The sequence below is a fragment of the Mustelus asterias genome, chromosome 1 (genome assembly GCF_964213995.1).
Source record: "Mustelus asterias chromosome 1, sMusAst1.hap1.1, whole genome shotgun sequence".
Lineage (NCBI taxonomy): Eukaryota > Metazoa > Chordata > Chondrichthyes > Carcharhiniformes > Triakidae > Mustelus > Mustelus asterias.
Genome location: NC_135801.1, coordinates 169,143,469 through 169,156,731, shown reverse-complemented (window position 1 = coordinate 169,156,731; position 13,263 = coordinate 169,143,469). Strand labels below are relative to the sequence as shown.

Genomic DNA, 13,263 nt, shown 5'->3' with positions numbered 1-13,263 from the left:
GGTAAATCTCCTCTGCACTCTTTCCAGCGCTTCCACTTCCTTCTTATAGTGAGGTGACCAGAACTGCACGCAATATTCCAAATGCGGTCTCATCAAGGTCCTGTACAGTTGCAGCATAACCCCACGGCTCTTAAACTCCAACCCCCTGTTAATAAAAGCTAACACACTATATGCCTTCTTCACAGCTCTATCCACTTGAGTGGCAACCTTTAGAGATCTGTGGATATGGACCCCAAGATCTCTCTGTTCCTCCGCAGTCTTCAGAACCCTACCTTTGACCCTGTAATCCACATTTAAATTAGTCCTACCAAAATGAATCACCTCACATTTATCAGGGTTAAACTCCATTTGCCATTTTTCAGCCCAGCTTTGCATCCTATCTATGTCTCTTTGCAGCCTACAACACCCCTCCACCTCATTCACTACTCCACCAATCTTGGTGTCATCAGCAAATTTACTGATCCACCCTTCAGCCCCCTCCTCTAAGTCATTAATAAAAATCACAAAGAGCAGAGGACCAAGCACCGATCCCTGCGGCACTCCGCTAGCAACCTGCCTCCAGTCCGAAAATTTTCCATCCACCACCACCCTCTGTCTTCGATCAGACAGCCAGTTACCTATCCAATCGGCCAACTTTCCCTCTATCCCACACCTCCTTACTTTCATCATAAGCCGACCATGGGGGACCTTATCAAACGCCTTACTAAAATCCATGTATATGACATCAACCGCCCTACCTTCATCAACACACCTAGTTACCTCCTCAAAAAATTCTATCAAATTTGTGAGGCACGATTTGCCCTTCACAAATCCGTGCTGACTATCCCGGATTAATCCGCATCTTTCTAAATGGTCGTAAATCCCATCCCTAAGGACCTTTTCCATCAATTTACCAACCACCGAAGTCAGACTAACCGGTCTATAATTACCAGGGTCATTTCTATTCCCTTTCTTAAACAGAGGAACATTTGCCACTCTCCAGTCCTCTGGCACCATCCCCGTGGACAGCGAGGACCCAAAGATCAAAGCCAAAGGCTCTGCAATCTCATCCCTCGCCTCCCAAAGAATCCTAGGATACATTTCATCAGGCTCAGGGGACTTATCGACCTTCAGTTTATTCAAAACTGCCAGTACATCTTCCCTCCGAACATCTATTTCCTCCAGCCTATTAGCCTGTAACACCTTCTCTTCCTGAAAAACACGGCCCCTCTCCTTGGTGAACACTGAAGAAAAGTATTCATTCATCACCTCGCCTATCTCTACTGATTCCATACACAAGTTCCCACCACTGTCCTTGACCGGCCCTAACCTCACCCTGGTCATTCTTTTATTCCTCACATAAGAGTAAAAAGCCTTGGGGTTTTCCTTGATCCGACCCGCCAAGGACTTCTCATGTCCCCTCCTAGCTCTCCTCAGCCCCTTTTTCAGCTCGTTCCTTGCTAACTTGTAACCCTCAGTCGAGCCATCTGAACCTTGTTTCCTCATCCCTACATAAGCTTCCCTCTTCCTTTTCACAAGACATTCCACCTCTTTTGTGAACCACGGTTCCCTCACTCGGCCATTTCCTCCCTGCCTGACAGGGACATACCTATCAAGGACACCCAGTATTTGTTCCTTGAAAAAGTTCCACTTTTCATCAGTGCCTTTCCCTGACAGTTTCTGTTCCCATCTTATGCCCCCTAATTCTTGCCTAATCGCATCATAATTACCTCTCCCCCAATTGTAAGCCTTGCCCTGCCGTCCGGCCCTATCCCTCTCCATTGCAATAACAAAAGACACCGAATTGTGGTCACTATCTCCAAAGTGCTCTCCCACAACCAAATCTAACACTTGGCCCGGTTCATTTCCCAGTACCAAATCCAATGTGGCCTCACCCCTTGTCGGCCTATCCACATATTGTGTCAGGAAACCCTCCTGCACACACTGCACAAAAAGTGCCCCATCCAAACTATTTGACCTACAAAGGTTCCAATCAATATTTGGAAAATTAAAGTCCCCCATGACAACTACCCTGTGACCCCCACACGTATCCATAATCTGCTTAGCAATTTCTTCCTCCACATCTCTATTACTATTTGGGGGCCTATAGTAAACTCCTAGCAACGTGACCGCTCCTTTCCTGTTTCTAACTGCAGCCCATATTACCTCAGTGTGCATATCCCCCTCAAAGTGCTTTTCCGCAGCCGTTAAACTATCCTTGATTAACAATGCTACTCCTCCACCTCTTTTACCAGCTTCCCTACACTTACTGAAACATCTATACCCCGGAACGTCCAACAACCATTCCTGTCCTTGTTCTACCCACGTCTCCGTAATGGCCACAACATCGTAGTCCCAAGTAGCAATCCACGCCCCAAGTTCATCCACCTTGTTCCGGATGCTCCTTGCATTGAAGTAGACACACTTCAACCCATCTTCCTGTCTACCGGTACCCACCCTTGACCTTGATACCTTCCCCAATACCTCACCACCCTCAACACTGACTTCCGGACTACAGCTCCTTTTCCCACTCCCCTGACAAATTAGTTTAAATCCCCCTGAAGAGCCGTAGCAAATTTCCCTCCCAGGATATTGGTGCCCCTCTGGTTCAGGTGCACCCCGTCCTGTTTGTAGAGGTCCCACCTTCCCCAGAACGTGTTCCAATTATCCACGTATCTGAAACCCTCCCTCCTGCACCATCCCTGCAACCACATGTTTAAGTGCACTCTCTCCCTGTTCCTCAACTCGCTATCACGTGGCACCGGTAGCGTACCAGAGATGACCACATGTTTTGTCTTTGCTCTCAGCTTCCAGCCGAGCTCCCGAAATTCCTGTTTTAAATCCCCGTCCCTTCTCTTACCTATGTCGTTGGTACCAATGTGTACCACGACTTGTTTAAACTATCCACCACAGCACTAGTTAACCTACTTCTGTCACTCAGTAAGTTCTAATACAGTTCAGTTGGTTGCACTGTCACCCTTAAATCAGACATTTATGAGATCAAATCCCCCTCCAGGACTCATGTGCAAAAATCAATGCTGGTGTTTCCTGCACTGTCAAGAGTTGCTATCTTTTAGATGAGACTTTAAACTGAGGCCTTGGCTCTGTTTTAAGTAGATGTAAAAGATTCCCCACTCGGTCATGTTCTCTCTACTTTCAAGTGACCAGTGTTCAACAAAACACTTCAAAGAACCCTGAATTTCTTCTCGAAGTACAGTGGCATTGACTTTCATGACTGGGAGGAGTCTACTACCAATCACAGAGAATGGGGGTGACAACTTGTCACATTTTGAGTCCCAATATCTTAATGATGAGGCAGAGCAGCAACAGAGAAGAAAAGAAAAGGAAACAAATCCTACACATAGAACATAGAACATTACAGCGCAGTACAGGCCCTTCGGCCCTCGATGTTGCGCCGACCAGTGGTACCAATCTAAAGCCCCTCTAATCTACACTATTCCAATATCATCCATATGTTTATCCAATAACCACTTGAACGCTCTCAACGTTGACGAGTCCACCACTGCTGCAGGCAGGGCATTCCACGCCCTTACTACTCTCTGAGTAAAGAACCTACCTCTAACATCTGTCCTATATCTCTCACCCCTCAATTTAAAGCTATGTCCCCTCGTGCTAGCCAACACCATCCGAGGAGAAAGGCTCTCACTATCCACCCTATCTAATCCTCTGATCATCTTGTATGCCTTTATTAAGTCACCTCTTAAACTTCTTCTCTCTAACGAAAACAACCTCAAGCCCCTCAGCCTTTCCTCATACGATTTTCCCACCATACCAGGCAACATCCTGGTAAATCTCCTCTGCACCCTTTCCAACACTTCCACATCTTTCCTATAATACGGCGACCAGAACTGTATGCAATACTCCAAATGCGGCCGCACCAGAGTTTTGTACAGTTGCAGCATGAGCTCCTGGCTCCGAAACTCAATCCCTCTACCAATAAAAGCTAACACACCGTACGCCTTCTTAACAACCCTATCAACCTGGATGCCAACTTTCAGGGATCTATGCACATGGACACCCAGATCCCTCTGTTCATCCACACTACCAAGTATCTTACCATTAGCCCAGTACTCTGTATTCCCGTTACTCCTTCCAAAGTGAATCACCTCACATTTTTCCGCATTAAACTCCATTTGCCACCTCTCAGCCCAGCTCTGCAGCTTATCTATGTCCCTCTGTAACCTGCCACTTCCCTCCGCACTGTCTACAACTCCAATGACTTTAGTGTCATCCGCAAATTTACTAATCCATCCTTCCACGCCCTCATCCAAGTCATTAATAAAAATGACAAACAGCAGTGGCCCCAAAACAGATCCTTGCGGTACACCACTAGTAACTGAACTCCAGGATGAATATTTCCCATCAACCACCACCCTTTGTTTTCTTACAGCTAGCCAATTCCTGATCCAAACCACTAAATCACCCTCAATCCCAGGTGTCCGTATTTTCTGCAAAAGCTTACCATGGGGAACTTTATCAAACGCTTTGCTGAAATCCATATATACCACATCAACCGCTTTACCCTCATCCACCTCTTTGGTCACCTTCTCAAAGAACTCAATAAGGTTTGTGAGGCACGACCTACCCTTCACAAACTGTGCTGACTATCCCTAATCAAATTATTCCTTTCCAGGTGATTATAAATCCTATCTCTTATAATCCTTTCCAATACTTTGCCCACAACAGAAGTAAGGCTCACCGGTCTATAATTACCAGGGTTGTCCCTACTCCCCTTCTTGAACAAGGGGACAACATTTGCTATCCTCCAGTCTTCTGGCACTGTTCCTGTAGACAATGACGACCCAAAGATCAGAGCCAAAGGCTCTGCAATCTCCTCTCTCGCCTCCCAGAGAATCCTAGGATAAATCCCATCCGGCCCAGGGGACTTATCTATTTTTACCCTTTCCAGAATTGCTAACACCTCCTCCTTATGAACATCAATCCCATCCAGTCCAACAGCCTGCATCTCAGTACTCCCCTCAACAACTCTGTCCCTCTCCAGTGTGAATACCGACAAAAAATATTCATTTAGTGCCTCTCCTATCTCTTCAGACTCCACGCACAACTTCTCACTCCTGTCCTTGACTGGCCCTAATCTTACCCTAGTCATTCTTTTACTCCTGACATACCTATAGAAAGCTTTAGGGTTTTCCTTGATCCTACCTGCCAAAGACTTTTCATGTCCCCTCCTGGCTCTTCTTAACTCTTTCTTTAGGTCCTTCCTGGCTAACTTGTAACTCTCAAGCGCCCTAACTGAGCCTTCACGTCTCATCTTAACATAAGTTTCCTTCTTCCTCTTCACAAGAGATTCAACCTCCCATTACTTTATGGGATATCCCATGGACCCAAAGATCTGAGGGTTGAGAATTAGCCTGTTCATTCACATGAAGATCAGTGGCAGAAACTTGTGACCCTGTGTAGACATCTTCCTCTAATTGAGGGATAGCCACTGAGTAGGATGTAAAAGATGTAAAAGTTTTGGTACATGACAGACTGGTACAAAAACTAAAATCACATGGGATTCGGGATGGGCTGGCTAGATGGATACAGAACTGGCTTGGTTATAGAATGATGTGGAGATGCCGGCGTTGGACTGGGATAAACACAGTAAGAAGTTTAACAACACCAGGTTAAAGTCCAACAGGTTTATTTGGTAGCAAAAGCCACACAAGCTTTCGGAGCTGCAAGCCCCTTCTTCAGGTGAGTGGGAATTCTGTTCACAAACAGAGCATATAAAGACACAAACTCAATTTACATGAATAATGGTTGGAATGCGAATACTTACAACTAATCAAGTCTTTAAGAAACAAAACAATGTGAGTGGAGAGAGCATCAAGACAGGCTAAAAAGATGTGTATTGTCTCCAGACAAGACAGCCAGTGAAACTCTGTGGGGGTTACAAATAGTGTGCCATGAACCCAATATCCCGGTTGAGGCCGTCCTCGTGTGTGCGGAACTTGGCTATCAGTTTCTGCTCAGCGACTCTGCGCCGTCGTGTGTCGCGAAGGCCGCCTTGGAGAACGCTTACCCGAATATCAGAGGCCGAATGCCCGTGACCGCTGAAGTGCTCCCCAACAGGAAGAGAACAGTCTTGCCTGGTGATTGTCGAGCGGTGTTCATTCATGACGCTGCGACAACGGATGAATGAACACCGCTCGACAATCACCAGGCAAGACTGTTCTCTTCCTGTTGGGGAGCACTTCAGCGGTCACGGGCATTCGGCCTCTGATATTCGGGTAAGCGTTCTCCAAGGCGGCCTTCGCGACACACGACGGCGCAGAGTCGCTGAGCAGAAACTGATAGCCAAGTTCCGCACACACGAGGACGGCCTCAACCGGGATATTGGGTTCATGGCACACTATTTGTAACCCCCACAGAGTTTCACTGGCTGTCTTGTCTGGAGACAATACACATCTTTTTAGCCTGTCTTGATGCTCTCTCCACTCACATTGTTTTGTTTCTTAAAGACTTGATTAGTTGTAAGTATTTGCATTCCAACCATTATTCATGTAAATTGAGTTTGTGTCTTTATATGCTCTGTTTGTGAACAGAATTCCCACTCACCTGAAGAAGGGGCTTGCAGCTCCGAAAGCTTGTGTGGCTTTTGCTACCAAATAAACCTGTTGGACTTTAACCTGGTGTTGTTAAACTTCTTACTTGGTTATAGAAGACAGAGAGTAGCGGTGGAAGGATGTTTTTCAGAATGGAGATCGTAGCGAGTGGTGTGCCACAGGGATCAATGCTGAGACCTCTGTTATTTGTAGTTTATATAAATGATCTGGAGGAAAATGTGGGTGGTCTGATTAATAAGTTTGTGGATGACACGAAGATTGGCGGAGTTGCTGATAGTGCCAAGGATTGTCAGAGGATACAACAGGATATAGATAGATTGGAGACTTGGGCACAGAAATGGCAGATGGAGCTTGATCCGGACAAATGACATGTGGGGACACACGACATAGGGAGGATAGGGGAAGGGGATATTAGGCAGGGATTTATGGAGTTGGGGTGGAAACTAAAGGCCAAGACTGACAGAGTGGTTATCTCTGGACTCTTGCCTGTACCACGGGATAGTTTAGAGAGGAATAGGGAGAGGGAAGGTTTGAATTCATGGCTGAGGGGATGGTGCAGGAGGGAGGGGTTCAGGTACTTAAGCAATTGGGGCTCGTACTGGGGAAGGTGTGACCTCTATGAGAAGGATGGTCTACACCTTAATCAGAAGGGGACCAATATCCTGGGGGGTAAATTTGCTAAGGCCATGCAGGGAGGTTTAAACTGATTCGGGGGGGGGGAGGGATCCTGAGTAGTGGGGCTGAAAGTGAGGGATGCATGGATGGGGACTGCAATGCACGGCATTGCAGAGGTGGGGTGGAGCAGGGTTTGAAATGTGTATACTTCAATGCCAGGAGTATTCGCAATAAAGTGGGTGAACTTGCAGCGTGGATCAGTACCTGGGACTTCGATGTTGTGGCTATTTCAGAGACATGGATAGAGCAGGGGCAGGAATGGATGCTGCAGGTCCCAGGGTTCAAATGTTTTAGTCGAAGTAGGGAAGGAGGTAGAAGGGGGGGAGGGGTAGCATTATTGGTCAGAGATTGTATCACAGTGTCAGAGAGGAGGTTTGATGAGGACTTATCTGTTGAGGTAGTATGGGCGGAGATTAGAAATAGGAGAGGAGAGGTCACCCTGTTGGGAGTCTTTTATAGACCTCCTAAAAGTTCTAGAGAGGTTGAGGAAAGGATTGCGGAGTCAATCCTGCTTAGGAGTGAAAGTAATAGGGCAATTGTTATGGGGGATTTTAACTTGACTAATATTGACTGGAATTGTTATAGCTCTAGCTCGTTAGAGGGGTCAGTTTTTGTTCAAAGCGTGCAGGAAGGTTTTTTGACTCAGTATGTAGACAGGCCAACTAGAGGTGAGGCTATATTGGATCTGGTGCTGGGAAATGAGCCAGACCAGGTGCTAGACTTGGAAGTTGGTGTGCATTTTGGTGATAGTGACCACAATTCGGTTACGTTCACCTTAGTGATGGAAAGGGATAGGCATGAACCTCGGGCCAGTGGTTTTAGCTGGGGGAAGGGTAATTATGAGGCTATTAGGAGAGAATTAGGAAACATAGGTTGGACTAGGAGATTACAGGGACTGGGAACGTCCGACATGTGGAGTTTTTTCAAGGAGCAGCTACTGCGAGTCTGTGATAGGTATGTCCCTGTCAGGCAAGGAGGAATTGGTAGGGCTAGGGAACCGTGGTGCACCAAAAAAGTTTCTTTGTTGGTTAAAAAGAAAAAGGAGGCTTATGTTCGGATGAGACGTGAGCACTCGGGTAGTGCACTAGAAAGCTTTAGATTGGCTAAGAGGGAGTTGAAGAGCGAGCTTAGAAGGGCTAAAAGGGGCCATGAGAAGACTTTGGCGGATAGGGTTAAAGAGAATCCTAAGGCGTTCTATAGGTATGTCAAGAACAGAAGGTTGGTTAGGGCAAGTTTAGGGCCAGTTATAGATGGCAGAGGGAAGTTATGTGTGGAACCGGAGGAGATTGGTGAAGCATTGAACCAATATTTCTCTTCGGTGTTCACGCAAGGGGACATGAATATAGCTGAGGAGGACACTGGGTTGCAAGGGAGTAGAATAGACAGTATTACAGTTGATAAGGAGGATGTGCAGGATATTCTGGAGGGTCTGAAAATAGATAAATCCCCTGGTCCGGATGGGATTTATCCAAGGATTCTCTGGGAGGCAAGAGAAGTGATTGCAGAGCCTCTGGCTCTGATCTTCAGGTCGTCGTTGGCCTCTGGTATAGTACCAGAAGATTGGAGGTTAGCGAATGTTGTCCCATTGTTTAAGAAGGGGAACAGAGACTTCCCCGGGAATTATAGACCGGTGAGTCTCACTTCTGTTGTCGGCAAGATGTTGGAAAAAATTATAAGGGATAGGATTTATAGTTATTTGGAGAGTAATGAATTGATAGGTGATAGTCAGCATGGTTTTGTGGCAGGTAGGTCGTGCCTTACTAACCTTATTGAGTTTTTTGAGAAAGTGACCAAGGAGGTGGATGGGGGCAAGGCAGTGGACGTGGTATATATGGATTTTAGTAAGGCGTTTGATAAGGTTCACCATGGTAGGCTTCTGCAGAAAATGCAGATGTATGGGATTGGGGGTGATCTAGGAAATTGGATCAGGAATTGGCTAGCGGATAGGAAACAGAGGGTGGTGGTTGATAGTAAATATTCATCATGGAGTGCGGTTACAAGTGGTGTACCTCAGGGATCTGTTTTGGGGCCACTGCTGTTTGTAATATTTATTAATGATCTGGATGAGGGTATAGTTGGGTGGATTAGCAAATTTGCTGATGACACCAAAGTCGGTGGTGTGGTAGACAGTGAGGAAGGGTGTCGTAGTTTGCAGGAAGACTTAGACAGGTTGCAAAGTTGGGCCGAGAGGTGGCGGATGGAGTTTAATGCGGAGAAGTGTGAGGTAATTCACTTTGGTAGGAATAACAGATGTGTTGAGTATAGGGCTAACGGGAGGACTTTGAATAGTGTGGAGGAGCAGAGGGATCTAGGTGTATGTGTGCATAGATCCCTGAAAGTTGGGAATCAAGTAGATAAGGTTGTTAAGAAGGCATATGGTGTCTTGGCGTTTATTGGTAGGGGGATTGAATTTAGGAGTCGTAGCGTTATGTTGCAACTGTACACAACTCTGGTGCGGCCGCACTTGGAGTACTGTGTGCAGTTCTGGTCCCCACATTACAGGAAGGATGTGGAGGCTTTGGAGAGGGTGCAGAGGAGGTTTACCAGGATGTTGCCTGGTATGGAGGGGAGATCCTATGAGGAGAGGCTGAGGGATTTGGGATTGTTTTCGCTGGAAAGGCGGCGGCTAAGAGGGGATCTTATTGAAACATATAAGATGATTAGAGGTTTAGATAGGGTGGATAGTGATAGCCTTTTTCCTCTGATGGAGAAATCCAGCACGAGGGGGCATGGCTTTAAATTGAGGGGGGGTAGTTATAGAACCGATGTCAGGGGTAGGTTCTTTACCCAGAGGGTGGTGAGGGATTGGAATGCCCTGCCAGCATCAGTAGTAAATGCGCCTAGTTTGGGGGCGTTTAAGAGATCCGTAGATAGGTTCATGGACGAAAAGAAATTGGTTTAGGTTGGAGGGTCACAGTTTTTTTTTTTAACTGGTCGGTGCAACATCGTGGGCCGAAGGGCCTGTTCTGCGCTGTAATGTTCTATGTTCTATGTTCTAAATGTGAGGTGATGCATATTGGAGGGTCAAATTTAGGTATGAATTGTACTGTAAATGGCAGAAGCCTTAGGATCTGGGCATGCAGGTCCACAGTTCCCTAAAAGTGGCAACACAGGTGGCCAAGGTGATTAAGAAGGCATATGGCATGCTTGCTTTCATCAGCTGAGGCATTGAGTACAGGAGTTGGGAAATCATGTTGCAGCTATACAAAACCTTGGTTAGGCTGCATGGTATTGCGTGCAATTCTGGTCACTACATTATCAGAAGGATGTGGAAGCTTTGGAGAGAGTGCAAAGAAGGTTCACCAGGATGTTGCCTGGTCTCGAGAGTGTTGACTATGAGAAGAGGTTGATTAAACTAAGATTGTTTTCACTGGAAAGATGGAGGCTGAGGGGGAGACCTGATAGAGGTCTACAAAATTATGAGAGGCATAGACAGGGTGGATTGTCAGAGGCTTTTTCTAAGGTGACAGTGTCAATTACGAGGGGGCACAGGTTCAAGGTGAGATGGGGGAAGTTTAAGGGAGATGTGTGAGGGAAGTTTTTCACACAGAGAGTGGTGGGTGCCTAGAACGCGCTGTCAGAGGATGGTGGAAGCACACAAATTAGCAACATTTAAGAGGCATCTGGATGAACATAAGAAATAGAAGCAGGAGTACCCCATCCGGCCCTGAATCCATGTTGCGTCTGCTTGATTGAACCATTCTTTTCCAGGTGTCCTGCTATTTCTTCCTTAATGATAGATTCCAGCATTTTCCCAACTACGGATGTTAAGCTAACCGGCCTGTAGTTACCTGCCTTTTGTCTGCCTCCTTTTTTAAACAGTGGCGTTACATTAGCTGTTTTCCAATCAGCTGGCACCTCCCCAGAGTCCAGTGAATTTTGATAAATTACAACTAATGCATTTGCTATTGCTCTGCCGTTTCTTTTAGTACCCTGGGATGCATTCCATCAGGACCAGGGGACTTGTCTACCTTTAGTCCCATTAGCCTACCCAGCACTACCTCTTTAGTAATAGTGATTGTTTTAAGGTCCTCACCCCCTACAGTCCCATGACCATCTATTTTTGGTATGCTATTTGTGTCCTCCACTGTGAAGACTGACACAAAAAACTTGCTTAAGGCCTCAGCCATTTCCTCATTTCCTATTATTAAATCCCCCTTCTCATCTTCTAAGGGACCAACATTTACTTTAGCCAATCTTTTCCTTTTTATATATTTGTAAAAACTCTATCAGTTTTTATATTTTGTGCTAGTTTACTTTCAAACTCTATCTTTCCTCTCTTTATTGCTTTCTTAGTAGTTCTTTGTTGCTTATTAAAGCCTTCCCAATCCTCTAATTCCCCACTAATCTTGGCTACTCTGTATGCATTGGTTTTTAATTTGATACTCTCCTTTATCTCCTTAGTTATCCATGGCTGGTTATCCCTTTTCTTACATCCCTTCTTTTTCATTGGAATATATTTTTCCTGAGTACTGAGAAAGATCTCCTTAAAAATCCTCCACTGTTCCACCAATTAGTCTGTGTTCCCAGTCTACATTAGCCAACTCTGCCCTCATCCTATTGTAATCCCCCTTGTTCAAGCAGAGGACACTGGTTTGGGACCCTACTTTCTCACCCTCCAACTGTATTAGAAATTCAACCATATTGTGATCACTCATTCCAAGAGGATTCTTCACAAGGAGATCATTTATTTTACCTGCCTCATTACACAGGACCAGATCCAGGATAGCTTGCTCCCTCGTAGGTTCTGTAACATACTGTTTGAGGAAACTATGGTGACAGCATTCTAAGAACTCTTCCTCAAGTGCACCGCATCCGACTTGAGTTGACCAATCAATGTGTAGGTTAAAATCCCCCATGATGATTGCTGTTCCATTTCTACATGCATCTGTTATTTGTTTGTTTATGGCCTACCCCACCTCAAAGTTATTATTTGGGGGCCTATAGACTATGCCCACCAGGACTTTTTCCCCTTACTATTCCTTACCTCCACCCACATTGATTCCACATTTTGCTCCTTAGAGCCTATATCGTCTCTCACTACCGCCCTGATGTTATCTTTAATTAACAGAGCTACCCCACCTCCTTTTCCTTCCTGTCTATCCTTCCGCATTGTCTGATACCCGTGAATATTTAGTTCCCAGTCCTGGTCACCCTGCAACCACGTTTCTGTAATGGTCATTAGATCATACCCATATGTACTAATTTGTACCGTCAACTCATTCACTTTGTTTCGAATGCTACGTGCATTCAGGTAAAGTGTCTTTATGTTAGTCTTTCTTACCTGGACCCGATTTGTTAGTGCATTCCTTTGTTTGAATGCTCTGTCCCTTCCTATCACAGACTGGTTTTTCTTCCCCAGACCAACTCCCTGCACTGTGTTGACCACCTTCCTTCTCATACTTGTCACCTTTTTTACTCTGCCTGAGGTTAGATTCCTGCCATCCTCTATACTCCCTGTTCTATTACGTGGTCTGGAAACTTTACTAACCTCTCCTGAGCTCTCGTCTCCTTTAACTAATTGAAAGTCCTCATCATTAACCTGCACTCCTATCCTCTCCTTTACCTTTGATTTTCTAATTCTCCATACCACTGAACCCTCCCCCCCACTATTTAGTTTAAAACCCTATCTACAGCCCTGGTTATACGATTCACCAGGACTCTGGTCCCAGCACGATTCAGATGAAGACCATCCCGTCGGTACAGGTCCCATCTCCCCCAATACTGGTGCCAATGTCCCATGAATTCAAACCCCTTCCTCCCACACCAATATTTGAACCACGCATTTACTTCCTTAATCTTCTTAACCCTGTGCCAATTCGCCCGTGGCTCAGGTAGTAATCCAGAGATTATTACCTTTTTTGTTCTGCTTTTCAATTTAGATCCTAGCTTTTCATATTCCCTTAACAGAACCTCAGTTCCTGTTCCTCCTATATCGTTGGCACCTATGTGGACCACGACAACTGGATCTTTACCCTCCCACTCCAAGTTCCTCTGCAGCATGGATACATGAATA

At 45.8% G+C, this 13,263-nt stretch overlaps 1 protein-coding gene across 1 annotated transcript in view; it reads left to right on the top strand.

Moving 5' to 3' along the window:
- LOC144500091 (uncharacterized) overlaps positions 1-13,263 on the top strand; it is a 55,655-nt gene that overhangs the window by 38,476 nt on the left and 3,916 nt on the right. The window lies entirely within an intron of this gene.